The 18147-nt window shown below is 35.6% G+C and overlaps 1 pseudogene; it reads left to right on the forward strand.

Annotated features, from left to right (window-relative positions):
* The first annotated feature begins 539 nt into the window (after window positions 1–539).
* Window positions 540–2508, forward strand: LOC142611323 (cytochrome P450 81E8-like; annotated as a pseudogene).
* The last annotated feature ends 15639 nt before the right edge of the window (window positions 2509–18147 follow it).

Consider the following 18147-nt stretch of genomic DNA (forward strand, 5'->3'; position numbering starts at 1 on the left):
CACACGTGTTAGTAAGGATATATGTGTGAGATCCTAGAGAATTTAGAGACTAAAAAGTTTGACACGTTGCCTTCCCAACTGCCACCTAAAGAACTCGTCGAGAAAATAAATACCTAATTAAATCTTCTCTTTTTTGATTCTGGACTTTTTTTTTTTCCAAACCTGCCATGGTGGTCCTATCCTTTTCTCATCCACTATTATTGCCTCTTATCCACAATAACACATGCAAAGCCAAATGCAATTACGCACTTAGTGACATAAATCAAATGAGAGAAACAAATATACGCAGTTAGTGACGTGAGGCACTGGACAGGCATCATTATTATGTCCCTTTTGGGCCAAAAAGGCACCTCATCATTGAAAACATGATCTTCAATGTGGTGTAAATAAAATTGATTTTTGCTCATTTGAATAGTGTCGTGTGTCAACATGTGATTTACCTTTAAAGCATATGATATTCTAACACTAACTAGCTAGTCCCTATAAATATATAGTGATCACATGTATCTTCAATCACAGAGCATCAGAAATCATTTCAGTATCAAAATATCATAAAAATAAACATGGAAGCCATCTTACTACATTTGTCTCTCACACTTCTCAGCTTTCTTGTTGCTTTCAAGCTCATCCTCAAAATAAGAACTACTCGACCAAAACACCTCCCACATAGCCCACCTTCTTTTCCAATTATAGGCCATCTCCATATCATTAAAAAACCACTCCACCGTACTTTCCATGCACTCTCGCAAAAATATGGTCACATATTCTCACTCAAATTTGGTTCACAACTTGTGGTTATTGTGTCATCCCCATCAGCAGTTGAAGAATGCTTCACAAAGAATGACATAGTATTAGCCAACCGTCCTCCCTTCCTATTAGGCAAGCACCTTGAGTACAACAACACCACCTTAGGAAAATCCCCATATGGCGATCACTGGCGCAACCTCCGCCGCATTAGTACCCTCGAAATCTTCTCAAACAATCGCCTCAACAAGTTCTTAGGCATCCGAAGGGACGAGATCAATCACTTGCTACAAAACCTATCCCGCAACTCTAGCCACCGTTTCGCCAAGGTAGAGCTACAATCAATGCTCTTGGAGATGACATTTAACAACATAATGAGAATGGTGGCAGGGAAACGATTCTACAAGTACGGTGAAGACGTGAAGGACGAGGAAGAAGCGAGATAGTTTAGGCGGATAATTAAAGAGTTAATATTGTTCGGAGGGGCATCAAATCCAGCAGAGTTTGTGCCCATCTTGCGGTGGATGGATTATGGTGGTTTGGAGAAGAAGTTGAAGAGTCTCTCCAAGAGGATGGATGAGTTCCTGCAAGCACTCATTGATGAGCAAAGGCATAAGAAGGAAGAGGGTAACACTATGATTGACCATATGCTTTCTTTGCAAAAATCACAACCAGAGTACTACACGGACCAGATCATCAAGGGGCTTATATTGGTAAGTGCACTCAATAATGCTTCATCTCTTACTGAGAAAACTAGGAAATCATGGTTTTTATTTATTTATTTATTTATTCTTACATCTTAAAAAGTAGTCATGCAATTATTTGTTTTATTTTTCTTTAATAGGTTCATCGGAATTGCTATCTAGTGCAAAAAAGTGATATTCTTAGTCTCGGAAAAAAAAATCCACAGTAACATTAGACTAACTAGTTACATATGATCATCATCGTCGTTGAATGTCGCAGAACATATAAAAAATCTGTTTTTATTTAATATATTGTTGTTCTATTCTAAATAACTCGTGTATAATGCACAGGTATTGTTACTTCCTGGGACTGATACATTAGCAGTCACATTAGAGTGGGCAATGACTAATCTACTAAATCATCCTCATATATTGAAGAAAGCTAGAGATGAGATAGATAGTCAGATTGGAGAAGAGAAATTGATTGAGGAATCAGATGTTTCCAAATTACACTACCTTCAGAGTATTATCTCAGAAACCCTTCGGTTGTATCCAGCAGCACCATTGTTAGCACCCCATATGTCCTCTGCTGATTGCACCATTGGAGGATATGATGTACCGAGTGGCACAATGTTATTGGTCAATGCATGGGCCATACATAGAGATCCTACGGTGTGGGATGATGCAACTAATTTTAAGCCCGAGAGGTTTGAAAATAGTGAGAGTGAAGGACATAAACTAATGCCATTTGGGATTGGGAGGAGGACTTGTCCTGGGACAAGCCTTGCCCAACGTACAGTGAGCTTGACTCTGGGTTCGTTGATTCAAAGTTTTGAGTGGGAAAGGATTACCACAGAAGAAATTGATATAAACGAAGGTAGTGGGCTCATTATGCCTAAAGCCATGCCATTGGAGGCCATGTGTAAAGCACGCCCAATCATGCATAAGCTTCTTTCTAAGTCAACAGATGATATTTGAGCAATCTCCTTGAGTTACATTTAAGAAACTTGCTTAGTTATTTGTTGATAATTTTAATCATTTAATAAACTAAAATAAACCATTACATATTCAATTTGAAAATTGAATAATTGTATCTATATAAAGTTGTATTTTGTTTTGTTTTGTTTTGTTTTTTTTGCTATGGCGTTGTTGTTTGTGGCCTGTACTGGATAGTGATTTGTATATTTGTTTAAGGAATAAGATAGGATTTGGATAATTTTACTTTTCCCCTTGAAATTCTTATGTTAAATTAGGACATTTTGTTATAGGATATATATAAATCAAGTCGTCTAAAATTTGAAAGTTAACTGCAAAAACACTTGTGTATTTACTAAGTTGGTGAGATGAATGTCTAGAAATTTGAGTCATATATATATATATATATATATATAGGGTTGGGTTCAAGTTACACCTGGTGTAACTCTAAGTAATGTTACACTACTTAATATTTATTAATTGGATGCAAATTTTGACAAATCTACCGTTAGATTACATTATCTTCGTATATTCTCTATGCTTGCAACATTTCAAGGTGATCAAAGATTAATAGCCATGTCATCAATCAATTTTTTAAATTCAAATTTTTGTAGTTTGAAATTATGCATAAGAGATGAGTGTATGGATCGAATGGTAAATTACATTCAATTTTGCATGGAAATTTTCATGTATTAAGAACATATAGAACATGTAATTCAACGGTTGGATTTTCATAATATGAATTTTATAACAAGTTTTTGGGTGGTGTAACATTGCTTAGAGTTACACCAGATGTAACTTGAACCCAGCTCCTATATATATATATATATATATATATATATATATATATATATATATATATATATAAGATATGATATGTATCTTGAATTTACTTTACTTGAATATTTTATTCAGTTGCATCTTTCCTTATTTACAATAATGTTATCAAAAGCAAATAACTGAGAAAGATTTTTTTTAAAGGGAAAGACAATGGTGAAGAAGAAGAAAACTTCTGGTCAAGCTTATTCTAGTCAACTTTTATGTGTGGGTCTGTCTTCTCTACTGTCCCTTTTTTTTTTTTTGTCTAAGCTCGCTCTCTCTCTCTCACTCGCTTTTTCTCATGGAGAGATTGTGTGACTACTAAGTGTAAAAAACAAGGAGAAAAAGAATGTTTTTGCACAAAGCCTTGCTCTGTATATACAAGAGTGTAACCCATACACATGAAATGAGGTGTACCAAGTCCAACGGCGAAAATAATCACAAATCAATAAGTGGGTTATTTGGTCTACGCTCCTTATCTTTTAGACATTCAAATTACTCCGATATTATATTACAAATGCAAATAATTAAGGATTATGTTGCCCGACATTAAGTTAAAAATCTTAGTCTCTCCCACTTAGGAAACATAGGTTATTCACAATATTTTTTTAAAAAAAATGAAAAACTTGAAAATTAGTATGAAAGCTGTGTGGTTTCAACAAATATCCAACACCCTTTTGATCTTGGAATATGGAGCAATAAACCTCTCAATGTTATTCAATGGGAGAGGTAGAAAGATTGCTGGGATGTTCAGTGGCTTTATTATTTACCTTAATCCTTAATTATTTACATTTGTAAAAAAATATACAAGAAGTTTGAATTTTTATGAAATAAAGAAAAGAGACCGAATAACCCACTTATTGGTTTGTGATTATTTTTGTTGTTGGACTTGGTACAATTTATTTCATGTGTAAGGGTTAGAATCCATATGGAGCCAAGGTTTGTGTAATAATAGAGTTGTTCTCCTGTCTTTGCACTTAGTAGTCACAATGTCTCCATGAGAGAGAGAGAGAGAGAGAGAGAGAGAGAGAGAGAGAGAAGATTGACCACAAATAAAAGTTGACTAGAAAAAGCTCGATTGGTAGTTTTCTTCTTCTTCACCATTGTCTTTCTTTTAAAAATATTTAAAAAAATATTTCTCATTTATTTGCTTTGGATAATATTATTGTAAATAAGGAAAGCTACAAATAAATCTAATATATAAGTCAAATTCAAGATGTGTATCATTTAAAAACAATACGAACCAAAAGGAAATATTTTATCCCAATATGTCTCAAATTTCTACGCTTCCATTTCACAAATTTAGATAATAAACCAGTTTTTTTGTAGTTAACTTTCAAATTTTGGACTACTTAATTTATTTACATCCAATACCACAAGGACAAAAGAATGGGTTTGCTGGCTATGTAGTGTGGCTATGTATTGTAACAGAGGACAAAAGAATAGTTGGGGTATATACTGAGTTTGCAGTGTGATGTTGGGGCTTATTAGCTGAATTGTCCTATAAGGCAAGCCAAGTATTAAAAGTTTAGAACCCCTTTCCCTCTCCCCTATGTGTATGTGTTTGTTTCTCAAAAAAAAAAAAAATATTAAAAGTTTAGTATTGTTCATTTCACTTTATTTCGAACACTTGTCAAGCTCAAACTAATCATCAAACTAGTTTACAAGTGGAAGCTCAATTAATTCTATTGTCAAATAGGCTTAAGATTTTCCAAGAGCTACTTGCTTAACTTATAATATTCCTATATATTAAAACACTATAACTTCAATTTTTACCCCTTTACAATTCTATACTAATAATTAATAACTAAATTATAGTTAAAATCATACTATTTGATTTAGTTAGAAAAAAATGACATAAATTTATGAACTTATAAAAATTAGATTCACAAATATTAATTGTTAAAATTTATATTTATTTTATTTTATATCATGGATTATCCATAGTACCAATTTTCTTGCTTTTTTAAAATTATTTTTCTTTCTTCACACACACCAACCACCATCCACTCTTTTCATTTATCCTCCAGATACATATGTAATCCCAAAATTATCAAGTTTGGAAATCAAATAATTGAAATAGTTTCACAAATGTAATTTTTATTGATGAATTTGTAAGTACAATTCTATGTATTTAGATTATAATACAATAAAATAATCATCTAATTCTATCTTCTTGTAATCTTGGCTCGAACATGAGCTCTTCTTCACTTTGGTTGGAAGATAGATAGATAGACCGAATGATCTTCACAATAAATATTTGGCTTTGAGCTTGTTAGATATTTTTTGTTGTTCAAGTGTTCTTTGAAGATTTTTCAAATGCAAAGGATTTTGGATGGAAGTTCTTTGGAGCTTTGGAGGCTTGATCCATTCAGCTTCAATGAATAAGGGCTTTTTGAAGGTTGTGGTGGCTTTTGAGCTCGATTCCAATTGAACTTTGAGACTTGGAAGTGTGATTTGAATGAATTTCTTTGAATGTTTTTAAGTGTTCTTAATGTAGAATTTCTCTAGAACTTTGTTGTCTAGAAAAGTTGTTGGACATTTATGAGAGGGTGCCCTCTATTTAAAGTGGCTTCTGAGAATGAGTTCCACTTTAAATTGATCTACTTAAGGATAAGTAGTAGATTTTGATTGTCCCAAAGTCAGAGAGACCCCTAGGACTTGTTACCTGTAGATATTTATTTCTATTTCAAAATTTTATTTTGATAAAGACAATAATCAAACAAAGAGTCCCACTAGGATTTATTACTTGTAGATAATTTTCTCTATTTCTTAATAAAGATAACTATCCATTAATTCTGAATAAGAAATTTATTTTTATTTTGTAGGCGGACAAAGACATGTGGAAAATTTTCATTTGCCAATGTGATGTCATCTTTGATTTCACATGTCCTCATTTGATTTAATTAATTTAATGACACATAAATTAGGAATATCTCACTAAATTTTGATGTGGCGTATTGCAATTGGGTTAATTAATTTTTTGCCTTCTACAATGTAAAAAAGAAAAAGAAAAAAAAATACTAATGCAAAATGAATAATGTTAATGTAAATTTACACAATTACTGTAACAATAATGTATTTTTATAAAAGTTTACAAAGACTATTGTGTATGAATTTTAGGCTTGGTTAGCTAAAATGTTATGCTTTTTTATTACATGCATTGATGTGAATGCTTTTAAGCATTGCCCGTAATTTAAAGTTTTTCATGACAACGATAATAGGGATACACATTTATATATATATATATATATATATATATATATATATATATATATATATATAATCTTTTTACAAGTTACTAAAGCAGTAAGTTGTGATTAGTGGAAGTATAGGCCACTAATATCATCGCATTTTCATCTATCAATCACACCATGCTAAAATAGCAAGTTGTAAAAAAAATGTGTAAAACAAATATTGTACATAAATTTACTCGTATTTAGAGTATTCACAGTAAAACATGTAAAAAATATAGTTTTTAGTAACTTAAAAAGTCACTTTATATTTATTTTAACAACTCAATTTACAATACACTCAGCATCAAAGGTTTTATTTTAGCATTCAACACAACTTATCTCCCGGTTCTGCCAATGTTGATGAGTAAGAGGTCTTAAAATCAAACAAATTTTTACTGCAAGAGGCAGGGAACCTATGGTCTACAGGATATGATGATCCAATTAGAGTGGAAAAAGCGTAGAGATGTCTTGTAGCATCTCCTACCTACGTATGCAACTATTCAAGCAAATAATTAGGCAATTGGATCGTCATTCTTTAACCCTTGCTTAGCTAAACCTAAACCTAAAATTTTGTATATAGACCTCCATTTTGGTTCCTAAACCTAAACTAAGTGTGAAATCCCAAAAAAAAAAAAGAAAAAAAAAAGAAAAAGAGAGAGAGCGAACCATGCAGCCTGCAAGTGTGGGACAATGCGCCCACAATGCATATATTTCAAGCTGTTAAAAATTTAAAAGTTAAGTTAAAAGAACTCTTGTTTATTTTATTTATTTACTAAATTAGTGAGATTGAAGTCTAAAAATTTGTGACATATTTTGATATAGTTTGTTTCCTTCTTAAATTATAGAGAGATGCTACGTCTACAACATTTTTACAATATTTTCACAACAAATCACAGGTGGTTAGATGTTATTGGTTTAAATTTGAACCTAACACTAAGATTACTTTTTTACCCTAACAATAATAACTAGTAACAACCTGCCACTTAGGATTTGTTGTAAAAATGTTGTGAAAATGTTATGGACATATCATTTCTCTAAATTATATGCTTCTTTAATCAAATTAGATTGTATATAACATTTAGTTGCATCTTTCCATATTCACAATAATATTCCTCAAATAAAATAAATAAGAAGAATTAAAAAAAAAAAGTGGTAAATTTTACTAACCTACCTTAAGGTTTGGGTTAATCAACCAGGTCTAAAACATTTCAAATAGACCAACTTCGTTCTCAAAACACAAATGACGTTACAACACTGTTTCTCTCTCTCTCTCTCTCTCTCTCTCTCTCTCTCTCTCTCTCTCTCGCTCTCTCGCTCTGTCTCTTCATCCAACCCACAAACACAATGCTAATTGCCCTTCTATTTCTCAAAGAACTTTCTTCTCGTAGTCCTATTTGATCCTTTGGCTTTTTCCCATTTTTCTTTGATTTTCCAACAACAAAATGATTTTTTTTTCCTTAAGATAAAATTAAAAGAAAAAAAGAATAGTACTAATGACTGTGTTTGGTTAACCTTGGAAATAAAAAGGAAAAGTCAAAGAAATCTTATCCATTCCATGTTTGGTAGCCAAGAAAATCAAAAGAAAAAGCCAATTAAAGTCTCATCTCCATTCATTTCTTGGTAGCCAAGAAACCAAAAGGAAAAACCTCTTCTCCATCACAAAGAAACCAAGAATCCCAATGGCCTAAATTGTAGAAAAGTGGAGAGGAGTGGAAACGTGAGAGGATAGAAAATGAGGAGGGGATAAAAAGGTGGGAGGATAGCAAATATTTAGTTTTCTCTTATTTGTGTTTGGTTGGGAGGGGGAAAAGTAGAGAGATGAAAACTTATTTATTTGGTTGAGAAGAAAAATGAAAGGATGGAAAAATGAAGTTGGTATAAATTTACAATTATGTCCCCACACCATATAAATTTTCTGCATTAAAGACTAATTTTTGGAATGAAACCAAAATCGTCTGAGAGCCGTTCTAAACTCCATTTTCTCAATATATAAAGCCATATATAGAATGCGTTTGGATCCAAATGATTGTGGCTGCGTTTTGTGCATTTGCGTTTTCTCCCTTTTTTTTTTTTTGTTTCTGCTGCGGGAGACAAGCAGCGCAGTGCGCACTGTGTGTGTACTGTGCGCGCACTATTCACGCACTTTTTAAAATTTTTTTATTAAAAATGGGTCCCGCAGCACTATTCACACATTTAAAAATTATTTTGCTACAGTGTTTTTAGTTTTTAGTTTTCAGTAATAAGTTTTATCCAAACAGACCCATAATATCTTTTCAAAACACACAGAAAATCCTACCAGAAAACCTAAGATTCACTTGAAATAGTGAATCAAATAGGGAGTTTTTCCCAAAACATCCCCAAGTTAACTTTCTTTTGATTAGGACCTTTTCTGGTCTTGATCTTTGAGTTTTGAAGTTTACGTATCAATTTTGTTTGGTTGTGAATAGATTTAACTGAAGGGAATGGTCAAAATCAAGCCAAAGAGCTTTTGTTTTTGAGGTATAATTTCTAACCTTTTTTTTCATTTCATTGCTTTTCTTGTTTTAATCTTCCTCTTTTCTTTGTTTTTCTTGCTTGTTTATGTTGTGCTACTTTTCTTAGGTTTTCTTTATTCTATTTTTTAAGCATGTTATGTTGTTAGATTTGTTGTTTAAAGTTTATGCTTTGTTTCTTTGTTCTTGCTGTTTCTGGGTTAGGGTTTTTGGCGTGTATGCATACATATGCTCTTTGCATACGTACGCATACTCGAAGTGTGAGGTATGAATACAGTTGGGCTATTTATGCAAGCCCTATGTACATGTACACGTATTCAAGCCCCAAAACCCTAATTCAATCCTTTTTGTTTATGTTTTTCTATCTCTTTTATTTAACATGTTTCTGCCTTGTCTAGGTCTATGTTTATAAGTCTTCACTCCTTTGTTTGTGTATTTGTTTGTCTTTCACATGCTAGATTATGGTTTCCTTTCATTTTATTACTTTGTCAAGGACATGCATATGATATGACCATGCATTGATGCATAGGTGCTATGATGTTGTGAGGTAAGTAAGATAAGTCATGTATTCATATGAACATGCATATTTTAATTTGAAGATTGATCTCCTTGATTGATGAATGCCATGATGCTAGGTTTTAATGATTGAATGTACTTGATAATTAATGCCTTGTGATATACTTGCTGCCTTGGATGAAATAGTATGATATGCATGATAGATGTATGCTAGGCTTAATATGAGTTGCCATAATAGATGTATGTTAAGGTTTTAGGATGATTGATGCCATGTTGTATGGTTAGATGTATGCTAGTGTGTGTGTGTGTGAGTTTAAGATGCAATATTAAACATGCCTTTAATGAGATTAAGACGTAAGATACAATGAGTTGAAGCTAACTCACGGGTCGGGTAGTCTTGGGTGCCTAACACCTTCCTAAGCCGTACCTAAATTTTGAACTTATACTTTGATAGTAGGATCAGTCCTTCCACATAAGGCTCTAAATGCATGGTTCCTAGGGCATAAAACTAGGTGGCAACTCCATTACATTTTTCTCCGCCATGGTCCACTCGACCGAGGCGTACTCCCCCTCCCGTTGCACCCACAACGTGCTCTAGTAAAGATCAGTCCTTCCATGAAAGGGCATTATATTTATGGATCCTAGACCTAAATTAGGTGGCAACTCCATTTATACCCTCCTCCATGGTCCACCTTTGGCCAAAGCATACTTCTCACGAAGGACAGGATGACCCATGTCGCGGGCGCTTGCACCCACACTAATGTATTTTAAATTGTAAGCTTAACTATCGTAATTTTTTTGCAATAATGAACCCTTTTTTAGTGGTGGTCCCTCTTCTCGATCACCTCCACCAGACAAGCGAGGAAGATTTGGACCATTTTTTTTTTGTTTTGTTTTGTTTTGTAATAGGAAGTCATTACATTAAACTAAGAACCAAAGTTTGACCATAGACACTCATCTATGTTGAGTTTGTGCCAATTCTCTTCAAGTTTGGCCCATCTAACCAAATAGGTTAGTGGTTTGCTTTGGCCTTGCATTTGCCAACTACATAGAAGGAATAAGGGCTAAATTCTCTACCTCCATGGAAAACCTGAGATTAGGTTCAGATTGTTTGAAAATTCTTCTATTTTTATGGTTCCATAGGCCCCGATATCAAAAGCAAAGAATACATTCTAGGGGACGGAATCTTCCTCAACACTTACGTCAGGATGCAGATTATCTTTCAACCAAGAGTAGAGTTCATCCTTGAATCAACTCCCATCACATCTCAAGTTGCTTAATCCCATCCAAATTTTTTTGCAAAATCACAGCCATGAAGCACATGAATGACCGTCTTGCTTCCTTTATTACAAATATCACTGGTGCTATCCTCAGTAATAACTCTTTCACCAGCAGGTCTTTAATTGGGAGGCTATGCAGAAAGCATTTCTATACATAAAATTGAATTTTTGGAAGAGTTAGTTTTCCAAATCCATTGTCTTGAGAACCTATAATTTGGCTCTCTCCTTCTCTTTCTAGGCTATAGGTAGATTTCCCTTCAAATTCCCCAAAGGGTGATAATCCCCAGCTAAGGGAATCCTTGTGATTTGCTGTCTGGGGGGTAGGAATAGCTTTGATGCGAAGGAGGATCTCTAGGCGAAAGTAAAAAGAACATAGGCTAACATTCCAACTTCCTCCTTGCACCATCACTTTCAGCTAGTTCTCATCCTTAAGAAAATGTTTAGAGATTAGGGACCAGAGCCTCGCTTCCATCAACCATTTATCATGCTAGAAATTAAGACCACTGTTGAAGCCCACATTCCACTTCTTCAAAACTTGTCAAAGAAAATGACTGTTTCCATGAAAATAATACGTGGAAAAATAAGAAAAGATCATGAGGCCTATTTCTTTTCATGCTATTTCCTATAAGGTGTATTATATCATCACGTATTTGTTCGACCACCCGTCGTGGCGACACTCCCACCCGCGCGGGGCCCGTTGAAGGTTCCTTTCTCGGTAATAGTCTTTGCGTGGTTCGCGTGAAGCTTCGGGTGCTCTCTCTCTCTCGGCGGAGGAGGGTAGGTGTCTTCCTTTGGTGGTGCGGAAGGAATCTTGGCCAAGTTTAAAGCAATTACCAAAGGTGCGTGTCGCCACTAATCATTAAGTTTTTCTAAGCTGTGATTGGTCACCTGTTTCTAGTTAATTTTATTACAAATCCTAGGCTAAGAAAAATGTCATTTTCCTAATCTAACGTGGATGGCAAAAAAACTTGATTCTTGAGTCTGAAAGTTTGGTTACGTGTGGGGAAGGTGTTAGGCACCCTACAACACCTATCTAAGGACAGTCCTTTGTTTTGATAAAACCTTACTTTTCGGAGATTGGTAATAAAAAACATGATTTTGGCACTGGCTTTTGGGGCTTAACATACATGAGGGTTTTGAGGTTTGGCTTTTGAATAGGTGTGGTCCCAATCTATGCTTTCCTAAGGCATTCGAGCAAAATACCAGATTTCCATGGTGAAAATCTAGTGACGTGTCACCTTACTTTCATGGCAGAAATCAAGCATTGTTAGCCTTAGGTGACATGGACTATGACAATCACATCGGAAGGGGGGAGCAGATATATATATACATACATAATGCACAATGCAAGCAGAGCAAGAAAGTAAATGCCTACATCCTTAGAGAATGACCCAAAATATAGATGCAAGAAAGTAAACAGTGGTCGCCATGCTCTAGAGATGATGACAAATGGTACATGGCATGATATACCTAATACAAACCATCTAAGAGAGAAAGGAAGGAGGAAGAAAGGGGGGGGGGGGTTAAAAGAGTACATAATCAAATGGGATAAGCCTAACTCCTAAGCCTACTAAACACAACTTCTTGGCTTTACATGCTTGCATTCGCATCCTTTTTGCTTGCGCCTAAGAGACTGTGCCCTAGCTCCAAGCATCCTTGCTCCATGTGTGTACATGCAAAGGCAAAGACAAGAAACTAGTAGACATGCGATGGAAGGGAAAAAGATGCGTAGATAATGCTTAAAGGGTGCAAAGCAAACAAGAAAGATAGATATGGCAAGCATAGCATGTGGCGGGAGACATGACAAGTAAAGGTAAATAGACAAGCAAGAAAGCAAACAAACAAATAAGAAAGAAGACAGACAAGTAAAAGCCACACAAAAGGTGGTGTCCACGGGGGATAAATGTAGGTCTAAATCGGATGTCCATAACTTCATTGTGTTGAAGTATGGACAACACACTAACAAGCAAGACTCATGCATGGACATGTAAGTAAGCATGGTAAGCATATCATCGCACGCAGTGGAAAAGGGGAAAGGTATGCACGAAGCAACCCGCCATTCGGAGATGCCTCCAAAATGGTTACACCTAAACAAGGCCTTATGGGCATCGGATGTAACCGCACAACTACAAACCCGCTAAGGGTGTCAATCGTGGCAAAGCCTAGAGCTAGAGAAGCTAACACTAGCATAAAGCATATAAGCAAGCAAGCATAAACATGCAAATGAGATGATCCAAACCCTTTGATATGGGCCAAGGTGTATGGACGAGGACCAAGACCATAGGGTTAAGATCTAAATCCTACCAAATGGCCAAAATGCAAGAAAATGCGATAAAATGAATAAAAGGGCTACAATAGCACATGGCATGACAAAAAGGTCTAGGCCTAAGCACATAAACATGGCATGAAGCACGCAAGCACATAGATGATGGCATAAAGCATGTAGAGAACAATGATCTATGCATGTGAACACACTGATCTACACATATAGGCATGGAAAAGCGCGTGCAAACATGTGAATATACATCTAAACATGTGGATGTAAGCATAAAAGTATGGAAGAACACCAAATCCGAGCATACAAGCATGTGAACACATAGATCGAGACATATAGGCATGTGAAGACATGGATTTAACCACATAACGTGGCAACATAGACATAAACACATAGATCCAAGAAAGGCATAGCCCAAAACATCATACAAGCATGTGAGCATGTGACCCTAACATTAACATAGATCGAAAGAAATGGGCAACGCATAGGAAAACCAGGTATAAGGCGTAAAACATGTAGATCAAGACAAATAACATAAGAACGAGCATAGAAACATGCGGATCTAGCCAAACAACACATGGAAAAATAAATCTAGGAACCAACACATTGTTGTAAAGCACAAAGCACGTAGATCGGGAAAAATAACATGTGAGAAACATAGAAACATGGATCTAAGTTAAGAACACGCTAGAAACAAGATAAAGCAAGAAACATGCTAGAAAAAGCCATAAATCATGTTATTAAAGCAAAAAGAGCAAGAAACATGTTAGGAACAGATTTAGAAGGTTAGGGGTGTGGGTAGTAGCTAAAAAGCTACATCCACACCCATAAACCTTAAACCTAAGGTGTAGAACCAAGGAAAAGAAGATTGGATGCAAGAACACTACCTTATATTTTTGGTGAAGAAAGAAGAATCTGTTGGAAAATCTGGTTTTGTATTTCATACAAAACACACAGCGGAAGCAATAAACATGGATCTATTTCATTCATGATTGATAACATGCACTATGTAAATTTCAAAATTTAAGAACAAGAGAGCGTACCTTGGTGTGGTGAAATTCAAAACAAAAGATTAGAAGTATTTGGGAACACTTTTAATCTTCACTCCAATTCTATTTTATGCCTTAGAAGTGTGGTCACTCAATCAGTTTCCAAGGGAGAATAATTGAGTGGCTTCACTCACATATACACACCATTTCACAATGATGTCTCTTTTTCTCTATAATAAAAAATTATGTATGTTTCTCCCTTTATATTTAATTGATTATTAAATTGGGCTAGCCTATTGGGCTTTAGTGTGTGGCTTGGAGTGGGACCAAAAGGGACCAATAAGATACTATCTCCAATGGGCCTTGGGCTTTTCTATCATCTCTTGACAAGTCCAAAGTTATCATTAATTATATTTAATACCACTATATAAATATAATTGCATTCTAGGCCTTATTAATAAATTATATCCCAAGACTTTATTATGCATGCAACCCCTTCATAAAATATTTGTAGTAATACAAAGTTATGAATGTAGACTACCACTTTGAAGATTACTACATCTTAATCTTTGAGTACCCGGTTTAATTCATTAAGTTATTTATCATATATTTATGAAATCTAATTTCATAAATATATACTTTAATAACTCCTTACTAAAGTGGTTAGGCCTAACATTCTGAATAACCAAACTCATTAAACTTATCTCAAGGGAATATTTTATATCTCTATTAAGAGATTATGAATTCCATCTTGAGAATATATGTTCCATCAACACTAAATGTAGTTGCCTAACATACTGATATTTTGATCGTGACTTTAGATCTCACTCCTGATATATCAAAGCAACCTATACCTCATGATTAGGTCCATTATTCTCTTAAGATTAAGAGTTCATGCAAATAGAAGTCGTGAGATTTATTATTCATTTGACAGTTGTTAGGAGAATAATAAATCTCACAGTGGTTCAGTTCAATATGTTTTAACTCTTAAAACATATCAAAATACCAACTAGAAGTCTCCACTTCCATGATCAAGACAAATCATCTTAGTTGATATGTTGTAGTTTTCGCAAATGAAATGCCCAATTTCATCACCGATTACGAATTATAATTCTGAGTTTACAAAGAACTTGTGATTTTATATCATCTCTGAATTTTCATATGAATCACATACTATGCATCTCATGGACTATATAATAATGTCCAAATATTCATGTTACCATTATTTTAGATAATAATAAAATAACTTTATTTATCATAACATTAAGTCATATATAATGTCATACATGACATCATACATAATGTCATACATGACATCATACAATAGGATTTAAGGGCACACATCCTAACAGAATCAAGATACTTTGATGTGTTTTGTGTGTTTGGAAGAGAGAAAAAATGTGTAGAAAAACTAGGCAAAGAGCAAAACTCTATAAAAATAATCCTCCCCCCTGTCTAAAGGGCGCTTGGGGCTTTTTATAGCCTCGAAGCAAATTGTGAGGCGGCGGTCCTTGTAGGGCTACCCCCTTGAAACAACCATGGATTGGGTTGATCTTGACACCCTTGGAAATATTTTGACTTCCTGTATCTGAAAAGGTATGAAACTTGAAAATCCAACGGTCGGACCAAAAGTTATGGCTCTTGGAAGTTAATGGTGCATCGATCGGGGTGTTATCCTAGCTTTCATGATATCTCGGCCGTTCTAACTTTGATTTCGACCCATGAATAGTTATTGGAATGAGAATTTGATAATCTTCGCAATGGCGTTGGTTTCAACCCGTTTTGACAGTCGAATCAAAATTAAGGTTTTTGGGCCCACTCAAGATTAACTTTGGGTCAAACTTGGTCAAATTGGCCAAAAATATCCAAGAAGCTTGAGTTTGATGTAAAACTATGAAAAGTATTGTTTTGTGAGGGTTTTGACCTCGTTTGACCCTGGGTCAACCTAGGGTTGACTAGGGGCATTTCGGTTATTTTAGCTGAAAAGGGCACTTCGAGCACTCTAGTGTCCAAATGGGTTGTTCCACGTTATTCAAGATATTCTCGCGGCCCCATGGAGAGAAAATAATATTTTTGGATTTTCGGGGTCCAACACGCAAATCGAGGGCAAACAAAATTTAGTATCAAAAGTTGCCCCTTCTTTATCTGATATCTTGAGTGCAATGAGAGGTGTCAGATAAAGAATGAGATTTCAAATTTTGTCGCCCCCCAAATTTGTATGTGGAGACTATACGCGGATCAAGACCGGATTTTTACCTAATTGGATCGATTTGCTACAGCTGCTTTTCAAAAATTTCCTGGACTTGCCTCTAAGCTTTGGGAGAGGGAAAGGGGGGTTTTTTTTTTTTTTTTCCCGAGACTTGCTTCTAACCGATGGCCTAACAAGGTGCGCTGGGCTGCCCTAGCGATCTAAAAGGTGCGCCGGGTTGCCAGGCCTCCCCAAAGGCCTATAAAAGCCTCCTTTTGATCTCATTTCTCACTTTTTTTGACTTCCTACTTCTAAAAAATTTCTGGAGTGATTTCGAGCTTAGCAGGTTTGTCTTTTTTGCTTTAGTCTGCCATTTTAGTCCTTTTTGCACTTGAGGTCAGTGCCTATTTTTCCTTCTTTTTTTTTTTTTTTTTTTTTTTTGTAAGAAGTTAGTAGCAATGCAACTAGGAAAGCATGCTAGTGTTTATTTTATTTTTTGAATTTTATGGGCTTATATATATATATATATATATATATATATATATATTTTTTTTTTTTTTCTTGCCATGATTTATGCTATGCTCACGTAGGAAAATGCATATGTATATGTGTGTTTATATATATATATATATATAATTTTTTTTTTTCCTTTTTGTCTACTATATGGGTGTGCAAATATGTGGGAATAAAAATGTGGGATACGAATAAGGGGACTTACCTGGTAGTTGGGGATAGTGGAAATGTGAGCCTAGGGCGTGGCTGCTAGTTTACTCACTGTAAATCGAAAATCTTGAAAACTTTTGAGTGAATGTGAGTTTGAGGCGTGGCCGTTTGTTTACCCACTGTAGATCAGGAACTTGGCTTTTGAGTGAATGAGAGCCTAGGACGTAGTCGCTGGTTTACCCACTGTAGATCAGGAACTTGAAAACTTGAGTGAATGTGAGTCCGAGGCACAACTGTCGGTTTACCTATTGTAGAATGTGAGTGTAGGATGCGGTCACTAGCTTATCTACTGTAGGATGTGAGTCTAGAGTGCCGCTATTGGCTTACCCACCGAAGAATACGAGTCCGGGGCGCGACTGCCAGCTTACCCACTGTAGATTAGGATCTTGAAAACTTGAGTGAATGTGAGTCCAAGACGCGGTCGCTGGTTTACGCACTATAGATCAGGACCTTGCAAACTTGAGTGTATGTGAGTCCAAGGTGCGGCCGTCAGTTTACCCACTGTAGAATGTGAGTCTAGGACGTGGTCACTAGCTTACCAACTGTAGGATGTGAGTCCAGAGCGCAACTGCTAGTTTACCTACTATAGAATATGAGTCTGGGGCACGGCTGCTGGCTTACCCATTGTAGAGTGTGAGTTCAGGACGCAGTCACAAAGTCAATGGTGGAGGTCAAAGTCAGCGGCAGCAGTTAACAGTCAATGGATGACATGGCAACTAACACATGCAGATGAAGCGATGATGACGTCAGCTAGGGCTGACGTGGCAGTGATGATGTCACTAATGACATCAGTAGGACTAGAGCTTGGCACGTGATTGAGGCGCAGCTTCTTTGGGTGGCGCGTGAGGGCGCGTGCAAATTTTGATAATTGCGAGATTTCTACAATTAAGTAGATTGGGGTGAGACGATCACAGTGGTACTTGCAAAAATATTATCGGAGCAAGATACATGGCGAAGATGGTAAGTGCAGTGGTCTGTGTGGTGTGGGAGTCCTCAACGACGGCGGCTACAGGCCCGGAACCCAAGGGCGACGGCTGAGAGACGTCGGAGGTTCAGCGGTGAGTGGCTACAGCGGCCGATAAGAGTCCATATTAGAAATACTGAATGAATAGTATTTTATTTCTCAAAGAATAAAATATACATGAGTGCTTTTATATAGGAGGCAGAGTATGTAGTACAAGTACGTGTGCTATACAAACAAACAAGGTGGGCATAAAGCTCACAGCC

Source organism: Castanea sativa, chromosome 9, assembly GCF_040712315.1.
Source record: "Castanea sativa cultivar Marrone di Chiusa Pesio chromosome 9, ASM4071231v1".
NCBI lineage: Eukaryota > Viridiplantae > Streptophyta > Magnoliopsida > Fagales > Fagaceae > Castanea > Castanea sativa.